Source organism: Ranitomeya imitator, chromosome 7 (genome assembly GCF_032444005.1).
Source record: "Ranitomeya imitator isolate aRanImi1 chromosome 7, aRanImi1.pri, whole genome shotgun sequence".
NCBI classification, from domain to species: Eukaryota; Metazoa; Chordata; class Amphibia; order Anura; family Dendrobatidae; genus Ranitomeya; species Ranitomeya imitator.
This window is the reverse complement of record NC_091288.1, coordinates 141,452,484-141,477,413: the sequence shown is the minus strand read 5'-3', so window position 1 is coordinate 141,477,413 and position 24,930 is coordinate 141,452,484. Positions and strand designations below refer to the sequence as shown.

Below are 24,930 nucleotides of genomic sequence, written 5' to 3'. Positions count from 1 at the left end.
ACATACCGTCCCTGGCTTAGAAAGTGAAGCAGTTAACAGTCCATGCCCATTACAAGTTGAATCTGACATGGAGTGCACTGATGCACAGCCACAGCCAGACTACTATCCTGGTCCTTTGACTCAGACCACAACATTGCCATCGCAGGGTGCTGATCAAGAATCAGACCCTGATGAGACTATGTTGCCCCATCACGAACGCTATACAACCGACCACCACGGTGACACAGACAAAGTTGCACACGAGGTACAAGAAGAGGTAATAGATGACCCAGTTCTTGACCCCGATTGGCAGCCATTGGGGGAACAGGGTGCAGGCGGCAGCAGTTCTGAAGCGGAGGAGGAGGGGCCACAGCAGGCATCAACATCGCAACAGGTTCCATCTGCCGGGCCCGTATCTTGCCCAAAACGCGTGGCAAAGCTAAAACCTGTTGGAGGACAGCGTGGCCATCCGGTTAAAGCTCAGTCTGCAATGCCTGAAAAGGTATCCGATGCTAGAAAGAGTGCAGTCTGGCATTTTTTTAAACAACATCCAATTGATCAGCGCAAAGTCATCTGTCAAAAATGTTCAACTACCTTAAGCAGAGGACAGAATCTGAAAAGTCTCAATACAAGTTGCATGCATAGACATTTAACCACCATGCATTTGCAAGCCTGGACTAACTACCAAACGTCCCTTAAGGTTGTAGCACCCTCGGCCAATGAAGCTAGTCAGCAACGCAACATCCCTTCCGGCAGTGTAGGGCCACCATTTTCCGCACCACCTGCAGTATCTGTGCAGGTTTCTTTGCCAGGCCAAAGCCGTCAGGGTCGGAATCACCAGTTTCGTAGTAGGAAACACTGCATGTAGGGCACCGGCGGCAACAATACCATCTCCCACCGTCTCTCAGTCTGCCATGTCCACCGGCACCCCCGCTAGTTCCACGATCTCCAGCTCTCCAGTCCAGCTCACCCTACATGAGACTATGGTTAGAAAAAGGAAGTACTTAGCCTCGCATCCGCGTACACAGGGTTTGAACGCACACATAGCTAGACTAATCTCGTTAGAGATGATGCCCTACCGGTTAGTTGAAAGCGAAGCTTTCAAAGCCCTGATGGACTACGCTGTACCACGCTACGAGCTACCCAGTCGACACTTTTTTTCCAGAAAAGCCATCCCAGCCCTCCACCAGCATGTTAAAGAGCGCATCGTCCATGCACTCAGGCAATCTGTGAGCACAAAGGTGCACCTGACAACAGATGCATGGACCAGTAGGCATGGCCAGGGACGTTACGTGTCCATCACGGCACACTGGTTAAATGTGGTGGATGCAGGGTCCACAGGGGACAGCAAGTTTGGGACAGTTCTGCCTAGCCCACGGTCTAGGAAACAATTGGCTGTAGCCGTTCGCACCCCCTCCTCCTCCTCTTCGTCCTCCTGCAGAAGCGAGAGCTCATCCACAGACCGCAGTCGCACAACCACTCCATCCGCAGCTGCCACTGTTGCACACCAGGTCTCCCATTATGGGGCAGCTACTGGCAAACGTCAGCAGGCTGTATTGGCTATGAAGTGTTTGGGCGACAACAGACACACCGCGGAAGTTCTGTCCGAGTTCTTGCAGAAAGAAACGCAGTCGTGGCTGGGCACTGTAGATCTTGAGGCAGGCAAGGTAGTGAGTGATAACGGAAGGAATTTCATGGCTGCCATCTCCCTTTCCCAACTGAAACACATTCCTTGCCTGGCTCACACCTTAAACCTGGTGGTGCAGTGCTTCCTGAAAAGTTATCCGGGGTTATCCGACCTGCTCCTCAAAGTGCGTGGACTTTGCTCACATATCCGCCGTTCGCCCGTACACTCCAGCCGTATTTAACAAAGCACACTATCGAAAACAGGGTAAAATAGAAAGAAGTACCTATATATAAAAAGTTATATTAACAAAAAAATTTTTTTAAAATGTATATATATAAAAGATAAATATAAGTAACCACCCTGAAAACACCCAGTATGCCAAAGGTGTAGTGTAACCACTACATTACTTATAGGAAAACATGCTCAACCCCATAGAGTAAACCCCAAAGAACAATCACCACGGGAAATACCGGTATATACAATATTTATTTGACACTAACAGACCATACAAAAACACTTGAGAATAAAAATAAAAATACAAACAAATCTTTAATATATATTTGTGTATTAAAATCCTGTTAAAAATATATTAGAATAATAAGATGTATATATATATAGCTAATTATAGCAGTGCCTGTGGCTCTAGGATGTCCCTATAATATAATTAATATGTCCCTATAAAAAAATCCTACAGGTCCAATATGACCAAATCAGCAGCGCTGAAGAGGAAAAAGTAAGGGGGAACAGTGAAAAAATGTGTAGGAGGTATAGATCGTTGTATAAACAGTGCGTGATAATAATGGTGCCTAATTATAAATGACAAAACACATGTGGTAAAAATAACCAAGAGGACCATATAGGAGGACACTTACTTATATCGTAGTAATAATAGCAGGGATCAACCGAGGCACACCAGGGCACCCCGACGCGCGTTTCGGATGCGTGTTCCTTCGTCAGGGGGTGACAATTAGCTAAATTACGGGCTTTATATAGTGTGGACCGCAGATGATTGCAGCTGCAATGTAGGCGGCGCATGCGCGGTCGGAGGACCCGGAAGCCGGCGCCGGAGACGCCACGTGACCGGACGCACAGGGAGAATCCCGGCGTTGCCAAGGCCACAATGACGCTCCTGACGCGACCTCCGGACCCCAACCACGCATGCGCACCACCGCGGCAGCACCATGGGCGTAAGAGACAGGGAAATTGTCTCATGTGATCAATGATTAAAACAGAGGTAGTATTGTCAGGAGGCAGAATCATGGTAAACAGATCCGCCACATAGCAGGGCAATATAAGGGAGAACGGGATATATCTGAAACAAAAATCAGATGGTATATGCCACAGCAAATATACAGGGGGAAATAGATGTAAAGGAAGGGGGGTGAAAAAAATCACGTGAGTGGATCCGGGCAATGTCATAGGATAATAACGATATATACACAGCAATATATCAAAACCTAAGTGGGATACAATTTAGAAAAAATTGTTTTGAATATAAAAAACTATATTTAAATGGTGACCATATAAGGTCACTAATACCATTATATCTAAATACAATTCTGGAGATAATTGTGAATTGTTTGGCACATGTATATATATATTTTTTGTATTATAGAGCACGTAGGAAGAATAATCAATATAGTATATATAATTCCATAATAATAGATATAAAAATAAAAAGATGATAAGAAGGTATATATATATGTGGAACATCCATGAATAACAATTGCTTGTTCTATTCCGCAGGGAAGAATATTTCAAATAGTCCATGTTCATCTCCAAACACGAGACCCGCCAGAATAACAGTCAAAGAGGTCCCTCCACAATCCTTCAGCAATCCTACCACGGGTAACCTGGCTTTGTTGAAGAGGGGACAAAGCCATGTCCATCCATCCAATTCAGGGTATCCCAAGGGTGAGGACACCGCAGTTCACCTCCAGGTCATCAGATCACATCAATCAATGGTAAGTATCAAATATATAGTATATTAAAATATACCTATAGTATACAAAATATTAAAATTAGTATCAAAGCATAATACACACTCAATCTAAAACCACAAAAATTAAAATGATAAAATTATATATATACCATATACATACATACACACATATATACATACATATATTACACATACACTCACATACATACATATATAGAGAACTACACTAAAAGTGATTAGTATCAAGAGGACATAATTATTCATAGGAATGGGGCAAAACTTAAATTTTCATTTAACCCGTTAGGGGACACAGTGCCTAGTAGCCAAATCCATTTCGTTTCAAGTTGTGATAATGGTTTATTGATTTTACCACCCCTTTCATTCGTTACAATCTTGTCAATACCAAATACATGCAAAAGGGATGCATCACAATTATGGTACAATTTAAAATGTTTGGGTATTGTTTTCAATAAATTGACATCAACAATATCCTTAGCAGCTTGTATACCCAAGATATGTTCACGAACACGAATTTTAAGCTGGCGTGTCGTCATCCCAATATATATTAGGGAACAGGGGCATTGAGCAAAGTAGATCACTGCTTTGGTTGTACACGTTATAGATTGTTTAATTTGATATGTAGTTGTACCTTTTGCATTCATAAATGTATTAGTTCTTTTGATATTCGGACAGGCTACACAATTACCGCATGGTCTACATCCTGGTGTTGGTTTGATTTTAGTCAGAAAGGAAACAGAGGGTTTTGGTTCTCCCACATAATGGCTTTTAACTAGGGTATCTCTCAAATTTCGTGATCTCCTAAATGTTATAAAAGGACGATCACCAATGTATTTTGCTATTATTGGGTCGCTTTGGAGGATAGGCCAAGATTTAGTCAGGAGTTGGCGCATCAATTCCGATTGACCATGAAATTGGGTAATGTATCTGACTGGTTGAATGGATGGTTTTGATATAGTAGAATATAAGGTCTGGTGTCTATTAGTATGCTTGGCTCTATTGAACGCCTTTTTAATTGATCTATGGCTGTAGCCTTGTTCAACAAATCTGGCTTTGAGGTCGGCAGCTTGTTTTATAAAATCCTCTTCGTTGGTACATATTCTTCTCAAACGTAGAAACTGTCCGGTCGGTATGGCTTTTATCATGGCCCTCGGATGTGATGATGTCGCATGGAGGAACGAATTTACGGACGTAGGTTTTCGGTATAGGTCAGTGATCAAGGAATTGTCCACTCCACGCTTCACACATACATCCAGGAATTCAATATAATTCGGGTCACACTTAAAAGTTAGATGTATGTTACTAGAATTCTGGTTAAGTTGTCCCATAAAATCATCGAGTAACACTCTAGAACCCTGCCAGATAAAAAAGATGTCATCAATGAAGCGCACCCATAATGGGATGCGCTCCATTGATGCCATAAGGTCAGACCCAAGGAGGTCCCTCTCCCACAGCCCCAGGAAAAGGTTAGCATACGCCGGCGCAAAAGATGCACCCATAGCGGTGCCCTGGAGCTGCAGGTAGAAGGACCCCTTGAACATAAAAAAATTGTGAGACAGAGAGAATTGAAGAAGTTCCAAAATAAAATTGCTCATATCACTGGATATCATAGATGAATTTAAAAAATGCCGCGCAGCTCTTAGACCGTCATTGTGTCGGATATTTGTGTACAACGACTCCACATCGCAGGACACAAGTAGTGTGTCATTGTCAACGTGGAGTCCATCAATTTTCTTTAAAAAATCGTTAGTGTCCTTCACAAACGAGGGCAACTCTTCAACCAATGGTTTTAATTTAAAATCAATAAATTTGTTGATATTTTCCATAAAATTGCCACATCCTGATATTATTGGTCTACCGGGCGGCGTAGTACTGTTCTTGTGTATTTTGGGTAATAAGTACATTGTGGGGATAATTGGTTCAGTAACCTGTAAAGCCAGAAACAATTCTTTAGTTATTATTCCCTTGCCATTAGCTTCCTTTAGAATCACCATTAATTCTTTACTAAATTTTTCAAGAGGATTAAATGTGAGTTTCTTATAACACACCTCAACTCTCAACTGTTTAAATGCTTCCGCCTCATAGAGTATTTTAGGCCAGATTACTATACTCCCCCCCTTATCCGCGGGTTTAATTAAAATATCATTCATTGTTTTTAATTTAGCCAGACTCTGCTTTTCCTCATGACTGAGATTATCCATGTTGGGATAGCAAGGGATTTTATCAAATTCCTTGCTGACAGTTTGTACAAATATCTCCAATGTTGGACAGGAAGATAGCGGTGGAAATCTACGAGAACAGGGTTGTATTGATTTTGGAATCTTACCTTCCTCAATTTCAATATGCTCCTGTGCCAATTCTTCTAAGATATTCAGTGTCTCCTGCTCCGTCTCTGTTGGAAATAGTCTCATTAAGTCCTCATTATGAAAATGACGTTTAAAAATAAGTTTTCTTGCGAATAAATGCAAGTCCTTAACTGCAGTGAATTTATCAAATTTTGCTGTGGGACAAAACATCAAACCTTTGTTCAACACAGCAATCTCAGTTTGGGAGAAACAGTGTGAACTCAAATTAATTACCTTATTATTGCCTTTGTAATTGTCAGGAGAATATCTAAAGTTCTTCTTGGCTGGCATATAACGGGGTTCACGCTTCCGTTTAGGGGTAGAATAGATTGAAACTGATGTAGAGACGGAGGAGGAGGCACACGAAATATCACCATTAACCATATCAGAATTGGTAGACATAGTCCGCTCCCGTACTTCTTCTCTATTTGGTGGCTTCCGCCATCTGTATACTCTGCCGTTGGCAATGTCCCTCTGATCTCTGAGTAGTTTATCAGTTTGTCTTGCCTGTATATCCTTTACCCACTGATCCACCAATTTATCCAATTGTGGATTAATTGATTCAAATTGATCACTTGTCAAATTTGTTTTTGCTCTACCAAGGGTTTCTTCCAACCGTATATCGATCTCAGTTAGGGTTTTCATATTGTATTGGATTAATAGACCCATCAACTTTATAGATGTTTCATTGCATATTGTTTCCCATTTATTAATAAAATCATCATCCTCGACCGGAAATGATGGTGTAATTTGGATCCGTAGGCCCCTAGGGATAAGTTTCCTTTGTACATAGTTCTCTAAAAAAGCCCGGTTCCACCATGAGCGTGTTCTCTTGTATGTCAAGTTTTTGATGGTATAAAAGAAATCATTAAATTGTGGACCCACGGCAGCACTAGCACTTACACCGTTAGCCCCAAATACCATATTTACTTGTCCCTGCCAGGACTGTTCCCTGGACTTAAAATCCATGTGTAGAGCAAGAGGATGGCCTGTGCAAAACACAGTAAATAATAATTAACAAAGCACACTATCGAAAACAGGGTAAAATAGAAAGAAGTACCTATATATAAAAAGTTATATTAACAAAAAAATTTTTTTAAAATGTATATATATAAAAGATAAATATAAGTAACCACCCTGAAAACACCCAGTATGCCAAAGGTGTAGTGTAACCACTACATTACTTATAGGAAAACATGCTCAACCCCATAGAGTAAACCCCAAAGAACAATCACCACGGGAAATACCGGTATATACAATATTTATTTGACACTAACAGACCATACAAAAACACTTGAGAATAAAAATAAAAATACAAACAAATCTTTAATATATATTTGTGTATTAAAATCCTGTTAAAAATATATTAGAATAATAAGATGTATATATATATAGCTAATTATAGCAGTGCCTGTGGCTCTAGGATGTCCCTATAATATAATTAATATGTCCCTATAAAAAAATCCTACAGGTCCAATATGACCAAATCAGCAGCGCTGAAGAGGAAAAAGTAAGGGGGAACAGTGAAAAAATGTGTAGGAGGTATAGATCGTTGTATAAACAGTGCGTGATAATAATGGTGCCTAATTATAAATGACAAAACACATGTGGTAAAAATAACCAAGAGGACCATATAGGAGGACACTTACTTATATCGTAGTAATAATAGCAGGGATCAACCGAGGCACACCAGGGCACCCCGACGCGCGTTTCGGATGCGTGTTCCTTCGTCAGGGGGTGACAATTAGCTAAATTACGGGCTTTATATAGTGTGGACCGCAGATGATTGCAGCTGCAATGTAGGCGGCGCATGCGCGGTCGGAGGACCCGGAAGCCGGCGCCGGAGACGCCACGTGACCGGACGCACAGGGAGAATCCCGGCGTTGCCAAGGCCACAATGACGCTCCTGACGCGACCTCCGGACCCCAACCACGCATGCGCACCACCGCGGCAGCACCATGGGCGTAAGAGACAGGGAAATTGTCTCATGTGATCAATGATTAAAACAGAGGTAGTATTGTCAGGAGGCAGAATCATGGTAAACAGATCCGCCACATAGCAGGGCAATATAAGGGAGAACGGGATATATCTGAAACAAAAATCAGATGGTATATGCCACAGCAAATATACAGGGGGAAATAGATGTAAAGGAAGGGGGGTGAAAAAAATCACGTGAGTGGATCCGGGCAATGTCATAGGATAATAACGATATATACACAGCAATATATCAAAACCTAAGTGGGATACAATTTAGAAAAATTTTTTTTGAATATAAAAAACTATATTTAAATGGTGACCATATAAGGTCACTAATACCATTATATCTAAATACAATTCTGGGGATAATTGTGAATTGTTTGGCACATGTATATATATATTTTTTGTATTATAGAGCACGTAGGAAGAATAATCAATATAGTATATATAATTCCATAATAATAGATATAAAAATAAAAAGATGATAAGAAGGTATATATATATGTGGAACATCCATGAATAACAATTGCTTGTTCTATTCCGCAGGGAAGAATATTTCAAATAGTCCATGTTCATCTCCAAACACGAGACCCGCCAGAATAACAGTCAAAGAGGTCCCTCCACAATCCTTCAGCAATCCTACCACGGGTAACCTGGCTTTGTTGAAGAGGGGACAAAGCCATGTCCATCCATCCAATTCAGGGTATCCCAAGGGTGAGGACACCGCAGTTCACCTCCAGGTCATCAGATCACATCAATCAATGGTAAGTATCAAATATATAGTATATTAAAATATACCTATAGTATACAAAATATTAAAATTAGTATCAAAGCATAATACACACTCAATCTAAAACCACAAAAATTAAAATGATAAAATTATATATATACCATATACATACATACACACATATATACATACATATATTACACATACACTCACATACATACATATATAGAGAACTACACTAAAAGTGATTAGTATCAAGAGGACATAATTATTCATAGGAATGGGGCAAAACTTAAATTTTCATTTAACCCGTTAGGGGACACAGTGCCTAGTAGCCAAATCCATTTCGTTTCAAGTTGTGATAATGGTTTATTGATTTTACCACCCCTTTCATTCGTTACAATCTTGTCAATACCAAATACATGCAAAAGGGATGCATCACAATTATGGTACAATTTAAAATGTTTGGGTATTGTTTTCAATAAATTGACATCAACAATATCCTTAGCAGCTTGTATACCCAAGATATGTTCACGAACACGAATTTTAAGCTGGCGTGTCGTCATCCCAATATATATTAGGGAACAGGGGCATTGAGCAAAGTAGATCACTGCTTTGGTTGTACACGTTATAGATTGTTTAATTTGATATGTAGTTGTACCTTTTGCATTCATAAATGTATTAGTTCTTTTGATATTCGGACAGGCTACACAATTACCGCATGGTCTACATCCTGGTGTTGGTTTGATTTTAGTCAGAAAGGAAACAGAGGGTTTTGGTTCTCCCACATAATGGCTTTTAACTAGGGTATCTCTCAAATTTCGTGATCTCCTAAATGTTATAAAAGGACGATCACCAATGTATTTTGCTATTATTGGGTCGCTTTGGAGGATAGGCCAAGATTTAGTCAGGAGTTGGCGCATCAATTCCGATTGACCATGAAATTGGGTAATGTATCTGACTGGTTGAATGGATGGTTTTGATATAGTAGAATATAAGGTCTGGTGTCTATTAGTATGCTTGGCTCTATTGAACGCCTTTTTAATTGATCTATGGCTGTAGCCTTGTTCAACAAATCTGGCTTTGAGGTCGGCAGCTTGTTTTATAAAATCCTCTTCGTTGGTACATATTCTTCTCAAACGTAGAAACTGTCCGGTCGGTATGGCTTTTATCATGGCCCTCGGATGTGATGATGTCGCATGGAGGAACGAATTTACGGACGTAGGTTTTCGGTATAGGTCAGTGATCAAGGAATTGTCCACTCCACGCTTCACACATACATCCAGGAATTCAATATAATTCGGGTCACACTTAAAAGTTAGATGTATGTTACTAGAATTCTGGTTAAGTTGTCCCATAAAATCATCGAGTAACACTCTAGAACCCTGCCAGATAAAAAAGATGTCATCAATGAAGCGCACCCATAATGGGATGCGCTCCATTGATGCCATAAGGTCAGACCCAAGGAGGTCCCTCTCCCACAGCCCCAGGAAAAGGTTAGCATACGCCGGCGCAAAAGATGCACCCATAGCGGTGCCCTGGAGCTGCAGGTAGAAGGACCCCTTGAACATAAAAAAATTGTGAGACAGAGAGAATTGAAGAAGTTCCAAAATAAAATTGCTCATATCACTGGATATCATAGATGAATTTAAAAAATGCCGCGCAGCTCTTAGACCGTCATTGTGTCGGATATTTGTGTACAACGACTCCACATCGCAGGACACAAGTAGTGTGTCATTGTCAACGTGGAGTCCATCAATTTTCTTTAAAAAATCGTTAGTGTCCTTCACAAACGAGGGCAACTCTTCAACCAATGGTTTTAATTTAAAATCAATAAATTTGTTGATATTTTCCATAAAATTGCCACATCCTGATATTATTGGTCTACCGGGCCTAGGAGCGTCATTGTGGCCTTGGCAACGCCGGGATTCTCCCTGTGCGTCCGGTCACGTGGCGTCTCCGGCGCCGGCTTCCGGGTCCTCCGACCGCGCATGCGCCGCCTACATTGCAGCTGCAATCATCTGCGGTCCACACTATATAAAGCCCGTAATTTAGCTAATTGTCACCCCCTGACGAAGGAACACGCATCCGAAACGCGCGTCGGGGTGCCCTGGTGTGCCTCGGTTGATCCCTGCTATTATTACTACGATATAAGTAAGTGTCCTCCTATATGGTCCTCTTGGTTATTTTTACCACATGTGTTTTGTCATTTATAATTAGGCACCATTATTATCACGCACTGTTTATACAACGATCTATACCTCCTACACATTTTTTCACTGTTCCCCCTTACTTTTTCCTCTTCAGCGCTGCTGATTTGGTCATATTGGACCTGTAGGATTTTTTTATAGGGACATATTAATTATATTATAGGGACATCCTAGAGCCACAGGCACTGCTATAATTAGCTATATATATATACATCTTATTATTCTAATATATTTTTAACAGGATTTTAATACACAAATATATATTAAAGATTTGTTTGTATTTTTACTTTTATTCTCAAGTGTTTTTGTATGGTCTGTTAGTGTCAAATAAATATTGTATATACCGGTATTTCCCGTGGTGATTGTTCTTTGGGGTTTACTCTATGGGGTTGAGCATGTTTTCCTATAAGTAATGTAGTGGTTACACTACACCTTTGGCATACTGGGTGTTTTCAGGGTGGTTACTTATATTTATCTTTTATATATATACATTTTAAAAAAATTTTTTTGTTAATATAACTTTTTATATATAGGTACTTCTTTCTATTTTACCCTGTTTTCGATAGTGTGCTTTGTTAATTATTATTTACTGTGTTTTGCACAGGCCATCCTCTTGCTCTACACATGGATTTTAAGTCCAGGGAACAGTCCTGGCAGGGACAAGTAAATATGGTATTTGGGGCTAACGGTGTAAGTGCTAGTGCTGCCGTGGGTCCACAATTTAATGATTTCTTTTATACCATCAAAAACTTGACATACAAGAGAACACGCTCATGGTGGAACCGGGCTTTTTTAGAGAACTATGTACAAAGGAAACTTATCCCTAGGGGCCTACGGATCCAAATTACACCATCATTTCCGGTCGAGGATGATGATTTTATTAATAAATGGGAAACAATATGCAATGAAACATCTATAAAGTTGATGGGTCTATTAATCCAATACAATATGAAAACCCTAACTGAGATCGATATACGGTTGGAAGAAACCCTTGGTAGAGCAAAAACAAATTTGACAAGTGATCAATTTGAATCAATTAATCCACAATTGGATAAATTGGTGGATCAGTGGGTAAAGGATATACAGGCAAGACAAACTGATAAACTACTCAGAGATCAGAGGGACATTGCCAACGGCAGAGTATACAGATGGCGGAAGCCACCAAATAGAGAAGAAGTACGGGAGCGGACTATGTCTACCAATTCTGATATGGTTAATGGTGATATTTCGTGTGCCTCCTCCTCCGTCTCTACATCAGTTTCAATCTATTCTACCCCTAAACGGAAGCGTGAACCCCGTTATATGCCAGCCAAGAAGAACTTTAGATATTCTCCTGACAATTACAAAGGCAATAATAACGTAATTAATTTGAGTTCACACTGTTTCTCCCAAACTGAGATTGCTGTGTTGAACAAAGGTTTGATGTTTTGTCCCACAGCAAAATTTGATAAATTCACTGCAGTTAAGGACTTGCATTTATTCGCAAGAAAACTTATTTTTAAACGTCATTTTCATAATGAGGACTTAATGAGACTATTTCCAACAGAGACGGAGCAGGAGACACTGAATATCTTAGAAGAATTGGCACAGGAGCATATTGAAATTGAGGAAGGTAAGATTCCAAAATCAATACAACCCTGTTCTCGTAGATTTCCACCGCTATCTTCCTGTCCAACATTGGAGATATTTGTACAAACTGTCAGCAAGGAATTTGATAAAATCCCTTGCTATCCCAACATGGATAATCTCAGTCATGAGGAAAAGCAGAGTCTGGCTAAATTAAAAACAATGAATGATATTTTAATTAAACCCGCGGAAAAGGGGGGGAGTATAGTAATCTGGCCTAAAATACTCTATGAGGCGGAAGCATTTAAACAGTTGAGAGTTGAGGTGTGTTATAAGAAACTCACATTTAATCCTCTTGAAAAATTTAGTAAAGAATTAATGGTGATTCTAAAGGAAGCTAATGGCAAGGGAATAATAACTAAAGAATTGTTTCTGGCTTTACAGGTTACTGAACCAATTATCCCCACAATGTACTTATTACCCAAAATACACAAGAACAGTACTACGCCGCCCGGTAGACCAATAATATCAGGATGTGGCAATTTTATGGAAAATATCAACAAATTTATTGATTTTAAATTAAAACCATTGGTTGAAGAGTTGCCCTCGTTTGTGAAGGACACTAACGATTTTTTAAAGAAAATTGATGGACTCCACGTTGACAATGACACACTACTTGTGTCCTGCGATGTGGAGTCGTTGTACACAAATATCCGACACAATGACGGTCTAAGAGCTGCACGGCATTTTTTAAATTCATCTATGATATCCAGTGATATGAGCAATTTTATTTTGGAACTTCTTCAATTCTCTCTGTCTCACAATTTTTTTTATGTTCAAGGGGTCCTTCTACCTGCAGCTCCAGGGCACCGCTATGGGTGCATCTTTTGCGCCGGCGTATGCTAACCTTTTCCTGGGGCTGTGGGAGAGGGACCTCCTTGGGTCTGACCTTATGGCATCAATGGAGCGCATCCCATTATGGGTGCGCTTCATTGATGACATCTTTTTTATCTGGCAGGGTTCTAGAGTGTTACTCGATGATTTTATGGGACAACTTAACCAGAATTCTAGTAACATACATCTAACTTTTAAGTGTGACCCGAATTATATTGAATTCCTGGATGTATGTGTGAAGCGTGGAGTGGACAATTCCTTGATCACTGACCTATACCGAAAACCTACGTCCGTAAATTCGTTCCTCCATGCGACATCATCACATCCGAGGGCCATGATAAAAGCCATACCGACCGGACAGTTTCTACGTTTGAGAAGAATATGTACCAACGAAGAGGATTTTATAAAACAAGCTGCCGACCTCAAAGCCAGATTTGTTGAACAAGGCTACAGCCATAGATCAATTAAAAAGGCGTTCAATAGAGCCAAGCATACTAATAGACACCAGACCTTATATTCTACTATATCAAAACCATCCATTCAACCAGTCAGATACATTACCCAATTTCATGGTCAATCGGAATTGATGCGCCAACTCCTGACTAAATCTTGGCCTATCCTCCAAAGCGACCCAATAATAGCAAAATACATTGGTGATCGTCCTTTTATAACATTTAGGAGATCACGAAATTTGAGAGATACCCTAGTTAAAAGCCATTATGTGGGAGAACCAAAACCCTCTGTTTCCTTTCTGACTAAAATCAAACCAACACCAGGATGTAGACCATGCGGTAATTGTGTAGCCTGTCCGAATATCAAAAGAACTAATACATTTATGAATGCAAAAGGTACAACTACATATCAAATTAAACAATCTATAACGTGTACAACCAAAGCAGTGATCTACTTTGCTCAATGCCCCTGTTCCCTAATATATATTGGGATGACGACACGCCAGCTTAAAATTCGTGTTCGTGAACATATCTTGGGTATACAAGCTGCTAAGGATATTGTTGATGTCAATTTATTGAAAACAATACCCAAACATTTTAAATTGTACCATAATTGTGATGCATCCCTTTTGCATGTATTTGGTATTGACAAGATTGTAACGAATGAAAGGGGTGGTAAAATCAATAAACCATTATCACAACTTGAAACGAAATGGATTTGGCTACTAGGCACTGTGTCCCCTAACGGGTTAAATGAAAATTTAAGTTTTGCCCCATTCCTATGAATAATTATGTCCTCTTGATACTAATCACTTTTAGTGTAGTTCTCTATATATGTATGTATGTGAGTGTATGTGTAATATATGTATGTATATATGTGTGTATGTATGTATATGGTATATATATAATTTTATCATTTTAATTTTTGTGGTTTTAGATTGAGTGTGTATTATGCTTTGATACTAATTTTAATATTTTGTATACTATAGGTATATTTTAATATACTATATATTTGATACTTACCATTGATTGATGTGATCTGATGACCTGGAGGTGAACTGCGGTGTCCTCACCCTTGGGATACCCTGAATTGGATGGATGGACATGGCTTTGTCCCCTCTTCAACAAAGCCAGGTTACCCGTGGTAGGATTGCTGAAGGATTGTGGAGGGACCTCTTTGACTGTTATTCTGGCGGGTCTCGTGTTTGGAGATGAACATGGACTATTTGAAATATTCTTCCCTGCGGAATAGAACAAGCAATTGTTATTCATGGATGTTCCACATATATATATACCTTCTTATCATCTTTTTATTTTTATATCTATTATTATGGAATTATATATACTATATTGATTATTCTTCCTACGTGCTCTATAATACAAAAAATATATATATACATGTGCCAAACAATTCACAATTATCCCCAGAATTGTATTTAGATATAATGGTATTAGTGACCTTATATGGTCACCATTTAAATATAGTTTTTTATATTCAAAAAATTTTTTTCTAAATTGTATCCCACTTAGGTTTTGATATATTGCTGTGTATATATCGTTATTATCCTATGACATTGCCCGGATCCACTCACGTGATTTTTTTCACCCCCCTTCCTTTACATCTATTTCCCCCTGTATATTTGCTGTGGCATATACCATCTGATTTTTGTTTCAGATATATCCCGTTCTCCCTTATATTGCCCTGCTATGTGGCGGATCTGTTTACCATGATTCTGCCTCCTGACAATACTACCTCTGTTTTAATCATTGATCACATGAGACAATTTCCCTGTCTCTTACGCCCATGGTGCTGCCGCGGTGGTGCGCATGCGTGGTTGGGGTCCGGAGGTCGCGTCAGGAGCGTCATTGTGGCCTTGGCAACGCCGGGATTCTCCCTGTGCGTCCGGTCACGTGGCGTCTCCGGCGCCGGCTTCCGGGTCCTCCGACCGCGCATGCGCCGCCTACATTGCAGCTGCAATCATCTGCGGTCCACACTATATAAAGCCCGTAATTTAGCTAATTGTCACCCCCTGATGAAGGAACACGCATCCGAAATGCGCGTCGGGGTGCCCTGGTGTGCCTCGGTTGATCCCTGCTATTATTACTACGATATAAGTAAGTGTCCTCCTATATGGTCCTCTTGGTTATTTTTACCACATGTGTTTTGTCATTTATAATTAGGCACCATTATTATCACGCACTGTTTATACAACGATCTATACCTCCTACACATTTTTTCACTGTTCCCCCTTACTTTTTCCTCTTCAGCGCTGCTGATTTGGTCATATTGGACCTGTAGGATTTTTTTATAGGGACATATTAATTATATTATAGGGACATCCTAGAGCCACAGGCACTGCTATAATTAGCTATATATATATATACATCTTATTATTCTAATATATTTTTAACAGGATTTTAATACACAAATATATATTAAAGATTTGTTTGTATTTTTATTTTTATTCTCAAGTGTTTTTGTATGGTCTGTTAGTGTCAAATAAATATTGTATATACCGGTATTTCCCGTGGTGATTGTTCTTTGGGGTTTACTCTATGGGGTTGAGCATGTTTTCCTATAAGTAATGTAGTGGTTACACTACACCTTTGGCATACTGGGTGTTTTCAGGGTGGTTACTTATATTTATCTTTTATATATATACATTTTAAAAAAATTTTTTTGTTAATATAACTTTTTATATATAGGTACTTCTTTCTATTTTACCCTGTTTTCGATAGTGTGCTTTGTTAATTATTATTTACTGTGTTTTGCACAGGCCATCCTCTTGCTCTACACATGGATTTTAAGTCCAGGGAACAGTCCTGGCAGGGACAAGTAAATATGGTATTTGGGGCTAACGGTGTAAGTGCTAGTGCTGCCGTGGGTCCACAATTTAATGATTTCTTTTATACCATCAAAAACTTGACATACAAGAGAACACGCTCATGGTGGAACCGGGCTTTTTTAGAGAACTATGTACAAAGGAAACTTATCCCTAGGGGCCTACAGATCCAAATTACACCATCATTTCCGGTCGAGGATGATGATTTTATTAATAAATGGGAAACAATATGCAATGAAACATCTATAAAGTTGATGGGTCTATTAATCCAATACAATATGAAAACCCTAACTGAGATCGATATACGGTTGGAAGAAACCCTTGGTAGAGCAAAAACAAATTTGACAAGTGATCAATTTGAATCAATTAATCCACAATTGGATAAATTGGTGGATCAGTGGGTAAAGGATATACAGGCAAGACAAACTGATAAACTACTCAGAGATCAGAGGGACATTGCCAACGGCAGAGTATACAGATGGCGGAAGCCACCAAATAGAGAAGAAGTACGGGAGCGGACTATGTCTACCAATTCTGATATGGTTAATGGTGATATTTCGTGTGCCTCCTCCTCCGTCTCTACATCAGTTTCAATCTATTCTACCCCTAAACGGAAGCGTGAACCCCGTTATATGCCAGCCAAGAAGAACTTTAGATATTCTCCTGACAATTACAAAGGCAATAATAAGGTAATTAATTTGAGTTCACACTGTTTCTCCCAAACTGAGATTGCTGTGTTGAACAAAGGTTTGATGTTTTGTCCCACAGCAAAATTTGATAAATTCACTGCAGTTAAGGACTTGCATTTATTCGCAAGAAAACTTATTTTTAAACGTCATTTTCATAATGAGGACTTAATGAGACTATTTCCAACAGAGACGGAGCAGGAGACACTGAATATCTTAGAAGAATTGGCACAGGAGCATATTGAAATTGAGGAAGGTAAGATTCCAAAATCAATACAACCCTGTTCTCGTAGATTTCCACCGCTATCTTCCTGTCCAACATTGGAGATATTTGTACAAACTGTCAGCAAGGAATTTGATAAAATCCCTTGCTATCCCAACATGGATAATCTCAGTCATGAGGAAAAGCAGAGTCTGGCTAAATTAAAAACAATGAATGATATTTTAATTAAACCCGCGGAAAAGGGGGGGAGTATAGTAATCTGGCCTAAAATACTCTATGAGGCGGAAGCATTTAAACAGTTGAGAGTTGAGGTGTGTTATAAGAAACTCACATTTAATCCTCTTGAAAAATTTAGTAAAGAATTAATGGTGATTCTAAAGGAAGCTAATGGCAAGGGAATAATAACTAAAGAATTGTTTCTGGCTTTACAGGTTACTGAACCAATTATCCCCACAATGTACTTATTACCCAAAATACACAAGAACAGTACTACGCCGCCCGGTAGACCAATAATATCAGGATGTGGCAATTTTATGGAAAATATCAACAAATTTATTGATTTTAAATTAAAACCATTGGTTGAAGAGTTGCCCTCGTTTGTGAAGGACACTAACGATTTTTTAAAGAAAATTGATGGACTCCACGTTGACAATGACACACTACTTGTGTCCTGCGATGTGGAGTCGTTGTACACAAATATCCGACACAATGACGGTCTAAGAGCTGCGCGGCATTTTTTAAATTCATCTATGATATCCAGTGATATGAGCAATTTTATTTTGGAACTTCTTCAATTCTCTCTGTCTCACAATTTTTTTATGTTCAAGGGGTCCTTCTACCTGCAGCTCCAGGGCACCGCTATGGGTGCATCTTTTGCGCCGGCGTATGCTAACCTTTTCCTGGGGCTGTGGGAGAGGGACCTCCTTGGGTCTGACCTTATGGCATCAATGGAGCGCATCCCATTATGGGTGCGCTTCATTGATGACATCTTTTTTATCTGGCAGGGTTCTAGAGTGTTACTCGATGATTTTATGGGACAACTTAACCAGAATTCTAGTAACATACATCTAACTTTTAAGTGTGACCCGAATTATATTGAATTCCTGGATGTATGTGTGAAGCGTGGAGTGGACAATTCCTTGATCACTGACCTATACCGAAAACCTACGTCCGTAAATTCGTTCCTCCATGCGACATCATCACATCCGAGGGCCATGATAAAAGCCATACCGACCGGACAGTTTCTACGTTTGAGAAGAATATGTACCAACGAAGAGGATTTTATAAAACAAGCTGCCGACCTCAAAGCCAGATTTGTTGAACAAGGCTACAGCCATAGATCAATTAAAAAGGCGTTCAATAGAGCCAAGCATACTAATAGACACCAGACCTTATATTCTACTATATCAAAACCATCCATTCAACCAGTCAGATACATTACCCAATTTCATGGTCAATCGGAATTGATGCGCCAACTCCTGACTAAATCTTGGCCTATCCTCCAAAGCGACCCAATAATAGCAAAATACATTGGTGATCGTCCTTTTATAACATTTAGGAGATCACGAAATTTGAGAGATACCCTAGTTAAAAGCCATTATGTGGGAGAACCAAAACCCTCTGTTTCCTTTCTGACTAAAATCAAACCAACACCAGGATGTAGACCATGCGGTAATTGTGTAGCCTGTCCGAATATCAAAAGAACTAATACATTTATGAATGCAAAAGGTACAACTACATATCAAATTAAACAATCTATAACGTGTACAACCAAAGCAGTGATCTACTTTGCTCAATGCCCCTGTTCCCTAATATATATTGGGATGACGACACGCCAGCTTAAAATTCGTGTTCGTGAACATATCTTGGGTATACAAGCTGCTAAGGATATTGTTGATGTCAATTTATTGAAAACAATACCCAAACATTTTAAATTGTACCATAATTGTGATGCATCCCTTTTGCATGTATTTGGTATTGACAAGATTGTAACGAATGAAAGGGGTGGTAAAATCAATAAACCATTATCACAACTTGAAACGAAATGGATTTGGCTACTAGGCACTGTGTCCCCTAACGGGTTAAATGAAAATTTAAGTTTTGCCCCATTCCTATGAATAATTATGTCCTCTTGATACTAATCACTTTTAGTGTAGTTCTCTATATATGTATGTATGTGAGTGTATGTGTAATATATGTATGTATATATGTGTGTATGTATGTATATGGTATATATATAATTTTATCATTTTAATTTTTGTGGTTTTAGATTGAGTGTGTATTATGCTTTGATACTAATTTTAATATTTTGTATACTATAGGTATATTTTAATATACTATATATTTGATACTTACCATTGATTGATGTGATCTGATGACCTGGAGGTGAACTGCGGTGTCCTCACCCTTGGGATACCCTGAATTGGATGGATGGACATGGCTTTGTCCCCTCTTCAACAAAGCCAGGTTACCCGTGGTAGGATTGCTGAAGGATTGTGGAGGGACCTCTTTGACTGTTATTCTGGCGGGTCTCGTGTTTGGAGATGAACATGGACTATTTGAAATATTCTTCCCTGCGGAATAGAACAAGCAATTGTTATTCATGGATGTTCCACATATATATATACCTTCTTATCATCTTTTTATTTTTATATCTATTATTATGGAATTATATATACTATATTGATTATTCTTCCTACGTGCTCTATAATACAAAAAATATATATATACATGTGCCAAACAATTCACAATTATCCCCAGAATTGTATTTAGATATAATGGTATTAGTGACCTTATATGGTCACCATTTAAATATAGTTTTTTATATTCAAAAAAAATTTTTCTAAATTGTATCCCACTTAGGTTTTGATATATTGCTGTGTATATATCGTTATTATCCTATGACATTGCCCGGATCCACTCACGTGATTTTTTTCACCCCCCTTCCTTTACATCTATTTCCCCCTGTATATTTGCTGTGGCATATACCATCTGATTTTTGTTTCAGATATATCCCGTTCTCCCTTATATTGCCCTGCTATGTGGCGGATCTGTTTACCATGATTCTGCCTCCTGACAATACTACCTCTGTTTTAATCATTGATCACATGAGACAATTTCCCTGTCTCTTACGCCCATGGTGCTGCCGCGGTGGTGCGCATGCGTGGTTGGGGTCCGGAGGTCGCGTCAGGAGCGTCATTGTGGCCTTGGCAACGCCGGGATTCTCCCTGTGCGTCCGGTCACGTGGCGTCTCCGGCGCCGGCTTCCGGGTCCTCCGACCGCGCATGCGCCGCCTACATTGCAGCTGCAATCATCTGCGGTCCACACTATATAAAGCCCGTAATTTAGCTAATTGTCACCCCCTGACGAAGGAACACGCATCCGAAACGCGCGTCGGGGTGCCCTGGTGTGCCTCGGTTGATCCCTGCTATTATTACTACGATATAAGTAAGTGTCCTCCTATATGGTCCTCTTGGTTATTTTTACCACATGTGTTTTGTCATTTATAATTAGGCACCATTATTATCACGCACTGTTTATACAACGATCTATACCTCCTACACATTTTTTCACTGTTCCCCCTTACTTTTTCCTCTTCAGCGCTGCTGATTTGGTCATATTGGACCTGTAGGATTTTTTTATAGGGACATATTAATTATATTATAGGGACATCCTAGAGCCACAGGCACTGCTATAATTAGCTATATATATATACATCTTATTATTCTAATATATTTTTAACAGGATTTTAATACACAAATATATATTAAAGATTTGTTTGTATTTTTATTTTTATTCTCAAGTGTTTTTGTATGGTCTGTTAGTGTCAAATAAATATTGTATATACCGGTATTTCCCGTGGTGATTGTTCTTTGGGGTTTACTCTATGGGGTTGAGCATGTTTTTCTCACTCCAGCCGTATGCAGACCTATCAGCGTTCTTTGAACCTTCCCCAGCATCGCCTAATCATAGACGTTGCAACAAGGTGGAACTCAACACTGCACATGCTTCAGAGACTGTGCGAACAGAGGCAGGCTGTTATGTTTTTGTGGGAGGATACACATACACGGGCAGGCAGTAGGATGGCAGACATGGAGTTGTCAGGTGTGCAGTGGTCGAAGATTCAAGACATGTGTCAAGTCCTTCAGTGTTTTGAGGAATGCACACGGCTGGTTAGTGCAGACAACGCCATAATAAGCATGAGCATCCCCCTAATGCGTCTGCTGATGCAAAGTTTGACGCACATAAAGGATCAGGCGTCTGCAGCTGAGGAAGAGGAAAGCCTTGATGACAGTCAGCCATTGTCTGGCCAGGGCAGTGTACAGGACGAGGTAGCGGGCGAAGAGGAGGAGGAGGATGATGGGGATGATTATATTTTTAATGAGGAAGCTTTTCCGGGGCCACTGGAAATTGGTGGCGCGGCAAGGCCGGGTTCTGGTTTTTTGAGGGACACAAGTGACGTGGATTTGCCTGAAACTGCCCCTCAACCAAGCACAACCGCAGATTTGAGAACTGGAACTTTGGCCCACATGGCGGATTATGCCTTACGTATCCTCAAAAGGGACACACGCATAACTAAAATGATGAATGATGACGATTACTGGTTGGCCTGCCTCCTTGATCCTCGCTATAAAGGCAAATTGCAAAATATAATGCCACATGAGAACTTGGAACTAATATTAGCAACCAAACAATCAACTCTTGTTGACCGTTTGCTTCTGGCATTCCCTGCACACAGCGCCCGTGATCGTTCTCACACGAGCTGCAGGGGCCAGCAGACCAGAGGAGTTAGAGGGGCAGAAATCAGAAGTGGCGTTGGCCAGAGGGGTTTTCTGACCAGGTTGTGGAGTGATTTTGCTATGACCGCAGACAGGACAGGTACTGCAGCATCAATTCAAAGTGACAGGAGACAACATTTGTCCAGTATGGTTACAAACTATTTTTCATCCCTTATCGATGTTCTCCCTCAACCGTCATTCCCATTTGATTACTGGGCATCAAAATTAGACACCTGTCCAGAATTGGCAGAATATGCATTGCAGGAGCTTGCTTGCCCGGCAGCTAGTGTCCTATCAGAAAGAGTATTCAGTGCTGCAGGTTCAATACTAACAGAAAAAAGGACTCGTCTGGCTACCCAAAATGTAGATGATCTAACCTTCATTAAAATGAACCACAACTGGATTTCGAAATCTTTTGCCCCACCTTGCCCGGCTGACACCTAGCTTTCCTATGAAAAGGTGTTGCCTGTGGACTATTCTGAATGCCTTTTCCAATCTCGTAATTTTCAGCACCTGATTGTCCAGCATACGACATGTTTACACCTCACTAAATGGCCAAACTCCCCACACAGGGCCGTGGTATCGACACTTGGCGACAGCACCCGTGAGAGTGCAGTTTGTCTGAAGAGGTGGGTGAGCCCGCTTTTGGTCGACGGCACTGCCACTGGGTCCCTCCTAGTACAATAAAGTGTCTCTGGCGGTGGTGGTGCGCACCCAACGTCAGACACACCGTTGTAATATGAGGGGCCCTGGGCCTGTACCGCCGGCCACAAGACAGTTTCCCCCCACCCCAGCTCAAACAGTGCTCTACCACTTGCAAAATTATCTCACAGCTCCACCAATGTTTAGTCTATGCGCTGACATCCTTCAATGCCTGCCACTGACAATACCATTGTATTGACATTTTTGTTATGTTAGGCCTTCGATGCCTGTCTGCGGTCCATTCTTTCAACTACTACTACACTGACCAGGTCACTGCTGCCCGTGTACCCCTGGAACCAATTTAAAATTGCCTACAGCCATGTGTTATTATTTTAGGCCTTCGATGCCTGTCTGCGGTCACTCCTTCCACTAGGCCTCCACTGACCACACCACTGCTGCCCGTGTACCCCTGGAACCAATTTAAAATTGCCTACAGCCAGCCCAACTTTTTTATTTTAGGCCTTCGATGCCTGTCTGCGGTCCATTCTTTCAACTACTACTACACTGACCAGGGCACTGCTGTCCGTGTACCCCTGGAACCAATTTAAAATTGCCTACAGCCATGTGTTATTATTTTAGGCCTTCGATGCCTGTCTGCGGTCACTCCTTCCACTAGGCCTCCACTGACCACACCACTGCTGCCCGTGTACCCCTGGAACCAATTTAAAATTGCCTACAGCCATGTGTTATTATTTTAGGCCTTCGATGCCTGTCTGCGGTCACTCCTTCCACTAGGCCTCCACTGACCACACCACTGCTGCCCGTGTACCCCTGGAACCAATTTAAAATTGCCTACAGCCAGCCCAATTTTTTTATTTTAGGCCTTCGATGCCTGTCTGCGGTCCATTCTTTCAACTACTACTACACTGACCAGGTCACTGCTGCCCGTGTACCCCTGGAACCAATTTAAAATTGCCTACAGCCATGTGTTATTATTTTAGGCCTTCGATGCCTGTCTGCGGTCACTCCTTCCACTAGGCCTCCACTGACCACACCACTGCTGCCCGTGTACCCCTGGAACCAATTTAAAATTGCCTACAGCCAGCCCAATTTTTTTATTTTAGGCCTTCGATGCCTGTCTGCGGTCCATTCTTTCAACTACTACTACACTGACCAGGTCACTGCTGCCCGTGTACCCCTGGAACCAATTTAAAATTGCCTACAGCCATGTGTTATTATTTTAGGCCTTCGATGCCTGTCTGCGGTCCATTCTTTCAACTACTACTACACTGACCAGGGCACTGCTGCCCGTGTACCCCTGGAACCAATTTAAAATTGCCTACAGCCATGTGTTATTATTTTAGGCCTTCGATGCCTGTCTGCGGTCACTCCTTCCACTAGGCCACCACTGACCACACCACTGCTGCCCGTGTACCCCTGGACCAATTTAAAATTGCCTACAGCCATGTGTTATTATTTTAGGCCTTCGATGCCTGTCTGCGGTGACTCCTTCCACTAGGCCTCCACTGACCACACCACTGCTGCCCGTGTACCCCTGGAACCAATTTAAAATTGCCTACAGCCATGTGTTATTATTTTAGGCCTTCGATGCCTGTCTGCGGTCACTCCTTCCACTAGGCCTCCACTGACCACACCACTGCTGCCCGTGTACCCCTGGAACCAATTTAAAATTGCCTACAGCCATGTGTTATTATTTTAGGCCTTCGATGCCTGTCTGCGGTCACTCCTTCCACTAGGCCTCCACTGACCACACCACTGCTGCCCGTGTACCCCTGGAACCAATTTAAAATTGCCTACAGCCAGCCCAATTTTTTTATTTTAGGCCTTCGATGCCTGTCTGCGGTCCATTCTTTCAACTACTACTACACTGACCAGGGCACTGCTGCCCGTGTACCCCTGGAACCAACATCAGAAAATATAAAAATAAGTATTTTGCTTACAAAAAAGAAAATACTGGAGAGATATCAAATGCAGACATTTTAACATTAAAAACAAAC

General features: G+C 40.7%; 2 long non-coding RNA genes across 2 annotated transcripts; one reads left to right on the top strand and one right to left on the bottom strand.

Moving 5' to 3' along the window:
• Positions 1-3,190: 3,190 nt before the first annotated feature.
• Positions 3,191-10,408, bottom strand: LOC138644927 (uncharacterized). The gene is made up of 3 exons (XR_011314687.1): positions 6,146-10,408; positions 5,893-5,958; positions 3,191-3,604 (listed from the first exon to the last, which is right to left on the bottom strand). It is a non-coding gene; the product is annotated as an uncharacterized lncRNA (long non-coding RNA).
• Positions 10,409-16,766: 6,358 nt separating this feature from the next.
• On the top strand, positions 16,767-21,376 carry LOC138644926 (uncharacterized). Its single transcript, XR_011314686.1, has 3 exons — positions 16,767-17,272; positions 17,460-17,525; positions 19,814-21,376. It is a non-coding gene; the product is annotated as an uncharacterized lncRNA (long non-coding RNA).
• Positions 21,377-24,930: the final 3,554 nt, after the last annotated feature.